Source organism: Mustela nivalis, assembly GCF_964662115.1.
Source record: "Mustela nivalis genome assembly, chromosome: 2".
NCBI lineage: Eukaryota > Metazoa > Chordata > Mammalia > Carnivora > Mustelidae > Mustela > Mustela nivalis.
In genome coordinates, this window is record NC_139021.1 from 154,444,927 (window position 1) to 154,460,271 (window position 15,345).

The following is a 15,345-nucleotide window of genomic DNA, read 5'->3' on the forward strand; positions in this document are numbered from 1 at the left end:
GATGTGGTCCATATACACAATGCAATATTACTCAGCCCTCAGAAAGGATAAATACCCAACTTTTGTATCAACATGGATGGGACTGGAGGAGATTATGCTAAGTGAAATAAGTCAAAGAGAGAAAGTCAGTTATTTTATAGTTTCACTTATTTGTGGAACATAAGAAATAGCATGGAGGATATTAGGAGAAGGGAAAAATGAAGGGGGAGAAATCGGAGTGGGAGATAAACCATGAGAGACTATGAACTCCAGGAAACAAATGGAAGGTTTTAGAAGGGAGGGGGTGGGAATATGTTTGAGCCTCATGATGGGGATTAAGGAGGGCATGGATTGCATAGAGCACTGAGTGTTATATGCAACCAGTGAATCATGGAACACTACCTCAAAAACTGATGATGTAATGTATGGTGACTAACAAAACACAATAAAAAAAAGAATAATTTTTTTAAAAAAGGCTGAAAAAATTCTGGATTACTGCTTATTATAGCAAAGGGGCTTTAAATGCTCCTCAATCTTCAAGAAGCCTGGCCATCCAATAAACAATGAATATGACTCAAGTTCTGTGTTCAGTGCTTTTACTGCTTTCATTTATTTAATCTTTACCAAATTGCAAGGTAATGATTATCGTGCTTATTTTCAGATGAGAGAATTTAAGCTCAGAGAGGTTAAGTAAGTTGTCCAAGATCATCCAGCTAGGTGAGGAAGCTAGGTAGGATCTGAAGCACAGCTCTGCCAGATTGCGAGCCTCATGCTTTTAGTCATCCAACCAGCCTACTTTACTATGATAAATCTCTCTAAGTCTGGTTGAAGTATGATCACCCTGGGGTGGAGGTAAGACAAAAGGCTTTTATAGGTTTAAAAATATATAATGTGTGGGAACATGTAGGGCAATGATGCACTCATACAAAGTTGATGGCTCTGATGTCGAGGAATATGAAGTGTTATGAAAATGAATGCTAAACCCCCCAGGCTTGGCCTTGCCCACCTGTCACAATCTGCAGCCATCACCGCTGCTGCCACACCTCTGTTCGTCCTTCAGCACCTTCACTGTGTGCTGTATGTACTCTTTGTTATCTCAGGGCCTTTGCACATACTGCTTACACTGCCTGGAATACTCTTCCCCCCTTTTCTCTCCCACCTTGACCTACCCAATTACTATCCCCCCTCTTAGTACACAACTGAGCCTCGCTTCCTTACAAAAGTCCTTACTGACCACCCCATTCCTCACTAGGTTAGACCCCATAGAATCCCTGCTCTTCTTCTTCAGATGTTTTTACAGGTCTAATTAATTTAAGTAATATAGCTTCTTCTCACTAAATGGCATGTCTCAGGAGAAGACCACACTCTGATTGGTAAACCACCCCTAGCATCTCTATTAATATTTACTGAGTGAATGAATAAATAATGATAAGTAAATGGAGTCAGGGTGGGCAAAAAATGTGCCAACTGATTAAACTCCTTAGGGATAATCATTCATTCATTCATTCTGTTCACTTAACACATATTAGAAGAATGCCTACTTTGTGCCAGGCTCTGTTCTAGACATTCAGTCAGGGATTATAGAATTGAGATGTGGCAATACTATGTCAAAGACCTCAGACTGATGACACGAATATCCTGTAAGTGTTGGGGAGAAGGTAGCAATTTACTGCCTACTCCCAGCACATGGCAGTGATAAAGGCAGATCTCCTCCCTCCAACCAAGAAGGTGAGACTTCTCTAAGTGAAAACTGCAGTGTATGTGACATCTTCAGCTAAAAATGAAATGGCCATAAAGGTCATTTAGTCCTGGGCTCTGATTCTTACTCAGTAATCCTTAGGGGAAACTGTTCTTAGGTCTTCTACTAGCTTGTTTCTAACTGCCACTCCCCATGTTTATATTTCCCACTCCTGCTGCTCACTCTACAGCTACCTCTACTTGTTCTGGATTCTGGACCTTTTTCTGTCCTAGTCGTTGAGATCTGCTTTTCTTTGTTTCAACAATCCATTAATCTGGCCTCATACTCTTGGATTGCACTGGAAAGGTGATACAATGTATTCCTTTCCCCTCCTTTGACCTATTTGCCTATGATACCTGTCATCTACGGAAACTTAACCCCTGTTTTCCAGTCCTACACCCAGACTCATGTCCAGCTTCTCTTGGCCTTACTCCCTACAACTAAGGCTTTATGCTGCTGCCGCTTTTCTTTCTTCCTAGATAAGAGATAGACCTTTGATTCCCATCACCAGTTTTGGTTCAGCATAATCTAAAATAGATTATGTCCATATGCCTCATTCTTTCTGTACTTTGGTCATGTTGCAGACATAGAACTCATTACATCATATTTGCCTATCCCATTAAATTATGAAATCTTTGAAGACAGCAGTTGTCCTTAATTATCTCTATGTTCCAACATTTAGTTCAGGCCCTGGAAAATAAAAGTAGACCTTTAATAAAGGATGTTTCAAAATTAATTGAAAATTGTCACCCTGCCAAAAAATCTAGGGTCAGCCTGCACAACCAGGGAGGAAGAAATAGGACCATTTGCTGCTAGAGGGCAGCAGGGACTATGGGACAATTCCAGAGATGGCACAGTCATCTTCAGCTTATGAGCTGAAGGAGACTTCCAAGGGGAAGTCTCCTTGGTCAGTTGATAGAGTCAGTGACATGGCCTCTTTCTCTGCTTAGAGAAGACTTCCTAGATATCAACATGTACAAAAGTTAGTGTATCAGTTTTCACAGTGTACCTCTCCCCCCCAAAAGGAGCTGAAGATAAGTCAGTGTTTGCTTTTTCAGTGTTGCATTTTCTCTCTCTTCAAAGAAGTGGTATTCTTGGTGACTGAGAGAGAAGCTAAGTTCAATGGACCCCAGGGGAAGGAGGACAAGAACAGAAATCGCAGAGACCTGTATGGAGAGAAAGTGAACTTGGAGAGGGGAGGTCATTTTGCAGAGAGAGCTCTGCAGCTGCTAAGAGGTGAAAAGGAATTGGAAAGAAAAGAGAAGAGGTGAATGGGCCCCTCTGGTGTTCTTTTTTAAAAAACAAATACAAGATTTAACTCAGGAAAAAACTTTCTCTGTATTTTTTATTGTTCTATCCCTTGCCTGGCACATGGAAAGTTGGAACTATATTGGAACTATATCTTCAACAAAACGTGATGCCCAGACTGTCAGCCCTGCATTCACACCAGTTACAGTAGTATGGAGCTGCGAGCACAGTCCTTTGACACCATGAATCTTGTATGGTGAGGTAGAGCAGGGGAGCATAGACCAGCCCACCCCCAGGTGAAATGGCCATGCTGTGGTGTGCAGTGCTAGTTCAGGACCAAGGACAGCATCCATTGGACGCTCCCCCTCACATTTTCGTGCTGTTACTCCCATGCTTGTGTGTGATTCAACATCCTGGGCCCTTTATCTTTCCATTACACCTGTTCTGAAACCCTCCCAACTGGAATCAATCCAACTACTGCCTTCCCCATTTCTAATGTGGGCTACCAAGTACTGCCAGAGAGAAATGGCGAAACTAAGCCCTCAGATGATACACAAATTCCTGGTCTCTTGTCTTAGCTTCACCAAGCAGTCTCAAAATGTTATCATCACTTTACCCCATGCCCCACAATGGCTGTTCCAAACCTACATCCCCCTAGCCCCTCACTTTTGCCAGCCCTTTCAATCATAGTGTATGGTTCTTCCTCCTGCTTCCATAGGAAATTGAAGTTACAAGGCAAGAATTTATTTAACTGTTTACCTTCTGTTTTGCCAGCTCTCAAAATAGAAGGTGTCCTTTGGCCTTCTCAAAACAAATTCCTCTACCCTTGCTTCTGAATTTTCTCCCCATTCCCCCCAGGTCCTTTAGGACACAATGGTGTTCCATCAGCTATCCTCCCCTCTCTAGTTCTCTCTGGATCCTGCCCAAAAGACTGCTTGGTGTTCCTAGACAACTATGAGATTCATGTAGATTTGAGCACCCTATTCCAGGCCGGGCCTACTGAATCAGAGTCTTGGGTGGGGTCAGGGACTGGAATCTATATTTGTAACAGGTACTTCTGGGTTGGGAAGATCTGCCTTCTTTTATTCTTGTGGCCCCCAAAACAGTCACCACTCAGGAACCAGGAAGACCTCTCTGAAATACAAATTTGCTCACATCATTCCCTGTGAAAAACCCTTTATCAGTTTTTTTGTTTTCGTTTTGTTTTTACAAGGCAGGGACAAGGCAGGATGTACATGGCACACTCACAATGGGTAATTTGAAGACTTCAGTGAAGGTGATATTTTAAAGGTATGGCCGGGAGAGGTACTAAATGAGGGCTGATGTAGGGATCCCAGAGCTAGCAATAGGAGCAAAAGGGATAGAGTGATTATTTGTTTAAAGGAAGAGGGCTCTCTCTAACTTGAGCTGTATTTAGTGGAAAGATGCATCCAACCTTCAGCACAGACAGGAAAGGAAAGATGAAAATAAATAATCCTTCTCTCTTATTCTTCTTCCCTCTGAATTCTTGCCAGCACCCTCCATTGGATAAGGGGAAGAGCTGGTGGCACAGTCTATATTGGTCAACTTCCAGGGCATGGAACATGGTGGAGAAGGGAAAAGAGTGGGAGTTGGGGAAGTAGGGGAGAGAGGTGAGGCCCATAAATAGAATTTACCTAGCATGTATTTCTAAACAGTGCTCATAAGATAGGGACCAAACCTTCATGGTGGCACATAATGTCCTTTTCTATCAGGCTGTCCCCTCTTGCCTCCCATCCTCCCCTGTAGCCACTGTAGGTTTGGGGGGGCTCTGGAGCAGTCCTGGGCTTTTCTTTTGCTCATGCCTCTGCTCCTATTACATCCTTTGCCTGGAATACCCACTCTGTTATTATCCACCAATTGCCAAACTTTCTGCAAAACTAACTTGAATGACACCATCTTTATGAAGTCTTTCTTCAAACTCCTCACCAAATAGAATTGGCCACATTCCTTTTTGCTTCCATAATACCCCACACTTATTCCATCATCACAGTTATAGTTAACATGTATGGAGTGTTACTAGGTGCCGGACACTGAAAAGTTTGCATGTGTTAACTAATTGAATCCTCATAGCAAATTTATTATCCCCATTATTCAGATAAGTAAACTGAGACACAGAATGGTTAGGTAATAGAGCACCTACCTAATAATTCACAAAGCCAGGCTTTGAAGTCAGGCAATCTGGCTGTAACTACTAATCACTCTGCCATAGAAACTCAAGGCACCTGTACCATTTGACTCGATTTAATTAATTTATTTACCTGTCTGGCTTCCTTTACTGAACTATTAGCTTAACCAAGGATAAGATGATATTTATTTTTTCCTCGCTACACCCCCCCCCGTTTTCCCCCAATGCTTAGCATAGAACTTAGCAAATAGGAGTTATTTAATAGATGATGAATAAAAGGAATGAGTGAGGGGTAAAGGAAGAGGAATCTTTAGCAAACATTTCTCTCTTTACAGTTGAAAAGACTGTAACTTAGAGAAGCTAAATAACTTTCACTGGCATAGCCTATGCTATAATGTTGGTCCCGGTCTGCTTGACTGCAAAGCCCATACCCTCCACCCCCATGATATCAGGTTGCTTCCAAGAGGAGTACAGAACTTTAATGTGGTACGATTGTCCCCAAACAAAAACATGGAAAGCCACCTGGTTCATTTTATGGAACTAGCATAACTCAGATAATTCAAAGGAGATTGGGGACCATTTGAGGTCAAGACCCAAAGTAGAAACTAATTAGGAATAACAAAATAGTGCTGACAAATAACTAAAATCTTTTAAAAAGTAATAAAATAAGTGAATCCTGGTTTTTTAAAGATTTTATTTATTTATTTGACAGACAGAGATGACAAGTAGGCAGAGAGACAGGAAGAGAGAGAGGAGGAAGCGGGCTCCCCGCTGAGTAGAGAGCCCGATGCGGGGCTCGATCCCAGGACCCTGGGATCATGACCTGAGCTAAAGGCAGAGGCTTTAACCCACCGAGCCACCCAGGTGCCCCATGAATCCGTTTTTTAAGCAAGAAGAATGAGATGTGAATTTTCTTATTAATTGAAGATCAGTGTTGTCCTTGGTCCAACAAATAAATGTTGAGCAAATGTGTTAAGAATATCAATGGTAGGGCTGTCCCCAATGTCTGATATTCCTCCTCTGCACCCACACCCTCTGTCAATGGCCTCATCCTGAAGCAGAAGAGCTGGTTCCCTCCCTTCACCAGGAACAAAGATCCCCAGTAGAGGCTAGTTTGTTCTCCTTCTGGTGCTCTTCATTCCATTCCTCTTTTTTCTCTTTATCTCAATCCCGGCTCTAATTGCCCAATTACAAGGTCAGTTGCTTCTAAGATACATTAACAGGTTATTCCTTGGCATGGTGATATGCTTTTTTTGAGCAAAACTTTCTAGCTTTTCCACAGTATGATACTCTTATGCATTAGCCATTTTCCCCTACTCTTCATGCTGTTCCTTTTAACTGAGAATATTTCCACCCTGAATCTCACAGAAAAAAAATCTGGGCCCATTGCTGCATCTGTGCCATCAGGCACTGTCTCCCCAATTCCCACCACTCCCCCATCTTCCTCTTTCCTACCATCCCCAGCACCTCAACCTCAATTCCCTTTTCTTATTTCGCTTCATATCCTACCCACTCTTTAGGACCATCCTTTTCTATAGCTTTCCTGGACTACACCGCCAGTGTTAATCCTTTCTTCCTGATGTGACCTTGCACATGTCGTGTGCCAGGCCCTGGGCTAAGCACTTCATTCCCATTGGCACACAGTCTTGCCAATAATCAGGGAGGAGAGGAGACATTACTATTCCATTTCAGAGATAAAGAGAAGTTCATGAGGCTAAGCAGCTTGTTCAAGATCAGGTAGTGATGAAGTGCTAGACCTGAGAGGAAAGCCCAGGTCTTGGATTTACTGCTATTCTACGAAACTAACACTTGTGTTAGGGCAGAGCTGTTCAACTTGGGCATGTCCCATGCGGACTCCAAGGGCTGGAAGGGAGGGCTGTCAGTGGCTGCCTCCTTCTTCCCTGCTCCTCTCATACCTTGAGGCCACCTTGGCTCAAGATAGTCTCCTCTATGCTAGGGGCACCACCTGGAGCCTAGCTCCTGGCTCTTCTTTCTTCCCTCTTTAGAGAAAGGCATCCATTATACAAATTCCTTCTTCTCCCAGCTCAGCAGTCTCCCCTGGGGTGTATATGGATTCTCTTCTTAACCCCCTTCCCTCTCTCTACTCTCTCCCAGTCCTCGGCTGGTTACATCATGCCCTTTCTTCACCACTTCTTTACTCCGCTTCCTTTCTGCTTGTTATCACCCCTGCATTTGCCCTTCCCCCTCTTTATATTAACTCTTCTCTGGTTCTGTCCCTGCTTTTACCTGTCTCTCTTTCACCAGTTTCATTCCATGGAGGACAATACCTGCATGGTGACCAAGTAAGAGAGCTGTGCTCCAGGGCTAATTAGGGTGGTACATACAAGTCTGTCTGCTTGGATTTGGCTCCCACCTCCACCACTCTCCTACCTCAGACAAATGCCTGTACCTCTCTGCCTCAATTTCTTGACCGTAAAATGGGCATAATAGAAGTTACTGAAGCTGAAATGTGATATGCCTTCAATGTTTGGTGATTATTGCTATTTTTATTTGAATGTAAATTTGAATTGGAATGTTCAGTGGAGTGCATTGTCTCTACCTTTTACCTCTCCTGTTCCAACCATTTCAATTAGGTTACCTATTTCACTTACCTGCTTGGCTCCTAGGTATTTGAGTTTGTGATCCATACAAACCAAACCTTGGAAACTACTCAGAATATCTCCATTTATTTCTTTATTTGAAAATTTCCATTTATTTCTCTGTTTTCTTACAAATAAGCTGTTTTTCTCTCAAGGACCAACAGTGATAAGTTTAATTACACTTAATCCCCAGAATTTCAATAAGAGTTTGCAGTTTTCATTTTCTCATGTAATAAAGGTTAAATTAATGCCATCTGATGTCATTAGGTGGCGCTCCTCTCTGAGTTCCCAGAAGCCACCACTCTAGACACAGAAGCATTGGTGGACGACATGGAGGTTTACTGAGGAGAGGGTTGACATCACCTTCCCCTGCGTAAGAATTCCAACATCCCTTCCGGCATCTCCACCTGCAAAGGTGATGTCAGGAGTTCTTCTTTTTCACCTCCTTGCCCTTCATCTCCTGCCCCAGGGAGCACCCAGCTCTCTGGCTCCTAACTTCATCCTTCCATACACAGCTTCCCACCTCAAGCTTTGAGCATTTTCTTGGAGTGTAACCCTGTGGCCCCAAACAGCTTATTACAGTTTATCTTTAAATGAACATTCTGACAAATGCATTTTCTCCCATGTCATTACTTAGATTTTTTTATAGACTAGCTTGGGATACTAATCAACATTTATACACAGTTTCATAGGTGAGCATGTTCTGAATTCCAAATAACCAACTTACAAACTTGTAACTGATACAACTACAATCATGTGGAGCTCAATGAAGGCTGAAAATCATTAGGAATGGCATCACAGAAAGTGGGTCTTGAGTTAGATTTTGAGGGATGTGTGAGGGTTCAGAAAGGGAGATGTTCCAGATGAAGGAGTGAAGAAGGAGAAGCAGAACTGGTATGGGACAGCGAAGAGGAGTCCAGAGGAGCAAACATGTTGAGAGAGTTTTACTAATAAATAGTTTTAATAAACAGACTCCAATTGAGGTTTAAGCTTTCTAATTTTTAAGTTAGGGGTGACAAACGCTGGGCACATATGTTGCTGTTTATCCACACCACCCAGGGAAGACCTTACTAGTCATCATGATGGTTTTTGGGGGGAGATGGGGTCCAGATATGGCCTAAAAATCTTTCATAATGAAACATCCCAAGTAATTCTACCAGTTGATTAACATTGGCATGCAATATGAAATTCATTTTGCTATTCATGGACTGCATGTAGTCAACCCGGTGATTTTTATCTCTACATGGATATGTATTATGACTAACTTATTGAAAAATCTAAATATTCACTTATAACAACTTTAATATAATTGTTCAGATACATTAGGGTACTATTTGGCTGAGATATAAATTTTGTAGTGATACACCAAAGCCCTTTTAACTGGTATGTGAATCCATTTGCGTTTAGAAGGGAACATCAGTCCAGTTACTGATGTTAATGGTTATTGTTCCTCAGGTTTCAATTTTGCATGGATCCATTTCCCAGAACTTGGCATTGATTTTCTTAAGTATGATTTTTATAATACCAAGTAGGACAGTTACATTAGTAAGTTCTACTCCTCTCTTATCAAACAGATCATTTATGCCTGGACAACCCAGGTCTACACATCATGTTTTTCACAAAGACAGTTGGATTTTAAGTGATTAGGCTTCTGTGGATTCTCTTCATCACTTCCCTTCTTCCCTCTCTCCTGGCAGTTAATTCTTATCTTTCAAGAACTGGCTCAAGCATAATCTTGCCTCGTAGATCTTTCCGGAATCTCCATATCCACCATCAGAATTAGTGTCTCCCTTCTTTGCTCTGTAGCACTTGGTATTTGCACCATTAGCAGAATGGCTAGTTAGCAAGGGGCATGCCCACCTCTCCAGCTGGGCTGGGAGCTTTTTGAGGGCAACCCAGTGCCTCACCTCCCCATAACCCAATCCAGTGTAGGGAACCAGATGCATTCTTTATATTTGGTGACAGTAATAAATCATGTAAAAATACTAAGGGGCACTTGGGTGGCTCTGTCATTAAGTGTCTGCCTTCAGCTCAGGTCATGATCCCAGGGTCCTGGGATCAAGTCCCATATCCGGTTCCCTGTTCTGAGGGAAACCTGCTTCTCCTTCTCCCACTCCCCCTGCTTGTGTTCTGTCTCTTGCTGTCTCTCTCTCTCTCTGTGTCAAATAAATAAATAAAATCTATATTAAAAAAAATATTAGGCTAATAGGGGCACTAGTGTAACTCAGTTGGTTAAACAAATGACTCTAGATCTTAGCTCAGGTCTTCGTCTCAGCATTGTGGACTTGGGTCCTGCATTGGACTCCACACTGTGTGTGAAGCCTACTTAAAAGAAAAAGAAGTATCAATGTTTATGCCATTTTACCTGAGAAAGCAAAATTGACATAAAATTAGGTGACAAATCCATATATATGGACTTTGGGAGTCATTCCTCTCAGGAAACTGAATAGTTTTTCTACTAACTAAATTGCTGGCATTCTGTTTTTTATGATAAAAGTGCCATAGAGGTGAAAACATTGGTATGGGTGTCTTTCTCAAGCTGACTCTACCTTTGTTTGAGTGAAGGGAGGGTATTTGGATCATATGCCTGGAAACATGCATGTCATGAGACAAATATGCAGGCATGTCTATCAGGACAACAGATGATATCCTCTTCCTGAGTACAATGGGAAAAGCAAGAGTGTGGGGAGGCCTGCATCATGACCTGGTTGAGGGAGTAACATTCGGAATGTGTCTCAATGTTCAAACTTCCCTTCCGCTTGAGCATCACCCTTTGCCTCAGTTTTCCATATGAGAAGTGGGTGGAAGTCAGTGGAATTATTGTGTAATAAAAATAGTGTTTATTTCCTGTGAGTCAAGGACCGTGCTGAATCCATGAGCTCATGTAATCCTAACAATATCCCTATACAGTGGTAACATTAGGATTCCCCCTTTCACAGGAGAGAAAATGGCAGCTTGGCAGTGACGTGACTTGCTCAAGGTCAACTACAAGAGCATGGGAAAGTCTGTGGCTTGAATCCAGGTCTTTCTAACTATAAAGCCTTTCTTTAATTTTACCTCCATGCTAAGCTGCCTCTGTGAGAAATCTTGAGAGTTTCATAAAAAGAGCTCTATGTAGAATGGGTCAGGGAATCCTTATTAGAGTGTTTAGTGGAAAATTAATGAAATTAATATCCTATATTTTCTTGAGAGAGCTCCCAGCTGTTATGGAACTGTACAGTGCTTAATTTGATCAATCACATGGTCTTTTGAATGTGGTTAAGCTGATATTTCTGCCAGGTGATTTCTGAGACTTTCGTCCATTGCAGTAGGAGTTCAGAGGGCAGAGGTCTTTGTTAGGACTGCAGGGGGTCAGTGTTGGAGAGTGGTGCTGCCTCTCCTCAACCTTGCCTTGTTGTCTTCTTTCCTACCAGTAGGTGGAAATAGAACTGAATCTTCCAGCTCTTGCTCTTTCCGCTGAGTCCCAGCAGGATTCCTTTAATTTCTGCCTCAAAAGAACATCAGCCAAAAAAATGCCCTCAGGAGAGGTTCGGAGTGTACAGTTAGGGGATTGTTATTCTGCAGAAAGACTGGAGGATTTCCAGGGTGATGGTCAGATAATGGGTTTAGCCTCTTACAAGGCCAGGGTGCTGGAGGCAGCTGCTGGCAGTCTTGGGTGTCCTGTGAGCCCTGCTGGACACCCACCTCGAGTGGGTTTTCTTCCCCGGTTCTGAGCACATGTCCTTTTCTGAGACTTTTATTCCGAGTTTTAAAACTTTGTACTTGCTCTCAATTTGTATATCATCATTTTTTTTTCCAGAAACCACATTTCTGAAATAAAAACTTACCCAATTGAAATGCATAAATGAATGAATAAAGGGGGAAAGCCTCCCATTCGTGGTCCCCCTCACCTCCTCAAGGTATCCACTAACAGTCTGTGGCATCACTATCCAGGCAATTTTCTACACATCTACAAGTATAGATCTCCGTTTAAATAAAATTAGTATCATCTCATAAGCATTATGCTACATCTTGCCTTTGCCACTCATCAGTGGTTTAGGGCTGTTTATATATATGATTATCTCTAGAACAGTGGTTCTCAATGGGGGCAAGCTTTCCCCACACACACACATACACACCACACATACTACAAAGAATGATCTGGCTCTCCATGTCAACAGTGCTGAGGTTGAGAAGCACTTCTCTAGAAAGCCTCATTCTTTGTAATGGGCACATAGTATTCTACTGTGTGGGTTTTCCATCCTGTATTAATCCATCTTCCTACAAGCAGCCCTGTAAGGCTGTTTCCAACACTTTCCTATTAAAAACGATGTTGCAGTGACTATTGTTTTACATCTTTGTGCACTGTGAAATTTTATTTCTACAAGATAAAGACACAAAAGTAAAATGTCTTGAGTATGGGAATTTTATTTTAAAAGTAAAAGACCAAAAAACAAAACATTGTTTTTTAAGTTGCTGGCACGCTCATTTGGTGGCAAAACCTGATCTGAACTAGCATGAGGCTAGACACAGTCTTTATTTATTTAGACGTTTTGTGATTAGGGAATGCTGCCTCTGTCTCTGATGGGGATGTTACATAATAAATAGCAGAAGTACCTCATTGATTTTTTTAAATCTTAAAAATAATTGAATTCCAGAGTTTTCCAACCTTTTATTATTGTAGTGATGTCCTGCATTTAGTCCCTATAGTCCTCATGTGTTAGAATGAGTGGATAGGGATGACTTTGATGATTTTGTATTCAGCAACTAAAACCCCCTTTTAAAAGTTATTTGGTCCTATCAAGAAGAGCTGCATGTATTCAGGTTGTAATTACTGCCAGTGACTTGTGGCTTTCCACCCAAATTAGCCCATCAGAAAACAACAAGAATGACCTTGAGGAGCACTTTTTGCCTTGATTTTATGAGTAACATTTAAAATATTAGCAATAACTACAACAATTGCTTACTGTGGTCCATGCTTTAAAAAAACATTACCAAGTCTGACTTTTACAATGGTGACTCCAAAGAAGTGTGGTTTTAGCTTCCTTTATGCATGAGAGAATGGGCTTTGGCAGTTGATGACTTGGGCAAAGTCACATAACTGGCAAGAAGCAGAACTCAAGTCCACAGTAGTGTGTGCTGCATCCCTCCTCAGTGTTAGTCCAATTCACTTTCCCCCAGGTGGACAGAGTTTTAGTATTTCTACATTGATGACCATTAAAATTTTCTGAGAAGGGGCGCCTGGGTGGCTCAGTGGGTTAAGCCGCTGCCTTCGGCTCAGGTCATGATCCCAGGGTCCTGGGATCGAGCCCCGCATCGGGCTCTCTGCTCAGCAGGGAGCCTGCTTCCTCCTCTCTCTCTGCCTGCCTCTCTGCCTGCTTGTGATCTCTCTCTGTCAAATAAATAAATAAAATCTTAAAAAAAAAAAATTTTTCTGAGAAAAAAAAAATTGGTCTCAAGTTGCTTTTTTGCTCAAGAGGTTGCACTGGGACCCGAGGGCAAATAGGTGAATGTCACTCGAGTCAAGTGGATATTGTCATCCCAACATTAAGAGAAAGTCGTTGGAGCAAATCTGAGGTCACAAGCTCTCACCATAGGACTCCAGCATGGAGCGTTGTTTGAAATGAGAAAATGTTAATGTCCTCCCTGGAGCCCGAGTTTGATATGATATTAGGGGAACGCTTTCAGCTTTATTTATTTCTCTTGGTTTAATCCCAAGAAGATGTCACTTTCCATTATAAAAATTGCAGGTGTAAAATTTATTCTCTTTTGTTCTTTATAGCAGAGCCAATCCAAGAGCCCTCAGGAGAAATTCCTGCCCCAAGCCAGTTGGAATTTTTGATTCCTGAATTTTTGTGTGTGACCAGCTTCAGCCAAGATCACATCCAAGAAGGATGCTCCTTGATTGTTTTTTTTATTTGTTTGGTTGTTGTTGTTGTTGTTGTTTTAACCACTGATTCTAGAGCCTGGCTCTAGGAGTTTCTTCAAATATCAGTGTGCAAGGAACCTTCCCATTCCTCAGCAGATCCCCGTTCCTTGATGTACCTTTCCCATGGTGTCCTCTGCAGTTCAACCTACTGACTTGTTTTCAAGTTTCAAGTTCATAATTGATTTTATATCCGTGAAAGGGAATATCGCAGAATGAACTGAATGTAGACCGGTTAAGAACTCCTGTTAATCCTTTTCCTGCCCAGCTTTTATTATTGCTTATAGATGTCTTTCAACTTTTTACACATGGTTCTTCACCCTAGGTGGTTTCTCTCTGGTTCTTTGATCTTTGTGAAAGGCAAAATAGACTCTCCTCAGTTTCCCCGTCCTCACTGCACCCCAGAACCTCTCACAGAGGTTTCTATATATTCTGCACTAACACCTTCATAGCCCTAGACTCCTTTCTGCCTCAGGGCCTTTGCACATACTAGTTTCTCTCCCTGGGATGCACAGTCTACCTACTATCTCTTTGTACCTGGTGATTAACTTCAGTTCATGTCCTCAAAGAAGGCTTTCTAAAATTATACCTTCCCCTTGCAAAGACTAGCTATTAGTTTGATTACCACGTAAGTCTGTTTCTAGCATAACACTATACATGGTATTGGGCCAGAGACCAGGTAAAATACTCCAATGTAATAAATATTCATGCAGTAAGTGAACAAGCAAGGCCTGTACTTCTCTGTGTTTCCAGAGAAGTAACTCCTCTGCTTTGAGACTTTATTTTGTAGACCAGTGTTTTCTCTAAAATGTACCTCTTACTTCAAGTCACTCACCTGTCCCTCCTGCTGCCCCTACCTGCCAGCCTTTGCACTGTCCCTGTCCAGATCATCCTGGTTCCCATTCTGGAACCATCATTTTAAAAATAACTGGCTTATTTAGGCATTTTTCTGTTATGTCATTCCTCCTTAATATCAACAATATTGTTTTAGATATAGTTCATTTATTACTATTATTTCAAGCATATAGGAAAGCACAGAGAAGCTTATGACAAATAGTTATGTATCCACTGCCCAAAGTTGTAAATCCTATTTGCCTCAGACTTTTGTTTTTAAGGAAATGAAATGTTAAAGAGACCTATTCCCTATTCTTTCTTCCTTCTTCAGAGATAACCACTATGAGGACAATTGTCAGACTCGTCATTGGAAAATCTGTGAGTGAAAGAAAATAGAAAATATGACATTCTGGCTAGCCTTTTCAATGGGAAATATCTCACTCTTGTTTTCATTTATATTTTCCTAGTAAGGTTGAACATTTTTCAGTTTATTGGCTACTTAAGCTACTTCTGTAAATTGCCTATTAATATCTTTTGCCACTTACGTGTTTGGTTATTTGTCTTTTTCTCATTGGTTTATAAAGTTCACTGTGTAGATGGATTATTCCTTTGCTTTATATATGTTGCAGATACCTTCTTCTAGTCCATAACTTTTACCTCTCTTGTCTCTGTTCAGATGATCACGTGTTGTATAAGAATTTTAGATTTGAAAACAATCTAACATTTTCCTCTTTGATTTCTGTTTTTTATATTTTTATTATATTCCCTTCTCCATGATTAGAAAGAGATTCTCAAAATGTTTTAAATGTTTTGATTTTCATGTTCTGGATTTTCATTCATCTGGAATTTATTTTGTTATTAGGTAGAAGTCTAATTGATTTTTACCAAGTTGCCA

General features: G+C 41.4%; 1 protein-coding gene across 4 annotated transcripts in view; it reads left to right on the forward strand.

Moving 5' to 3' along the window:
* The window catches only part of PLCE1 (phospholipase C epsilon 1), a 326,743-nt gene that overhangs the window by 81,040 nt on the left and 230,358 nt on the right, over positions 1-15,345 (forward strand). The window lies entirely within an intron of this gene.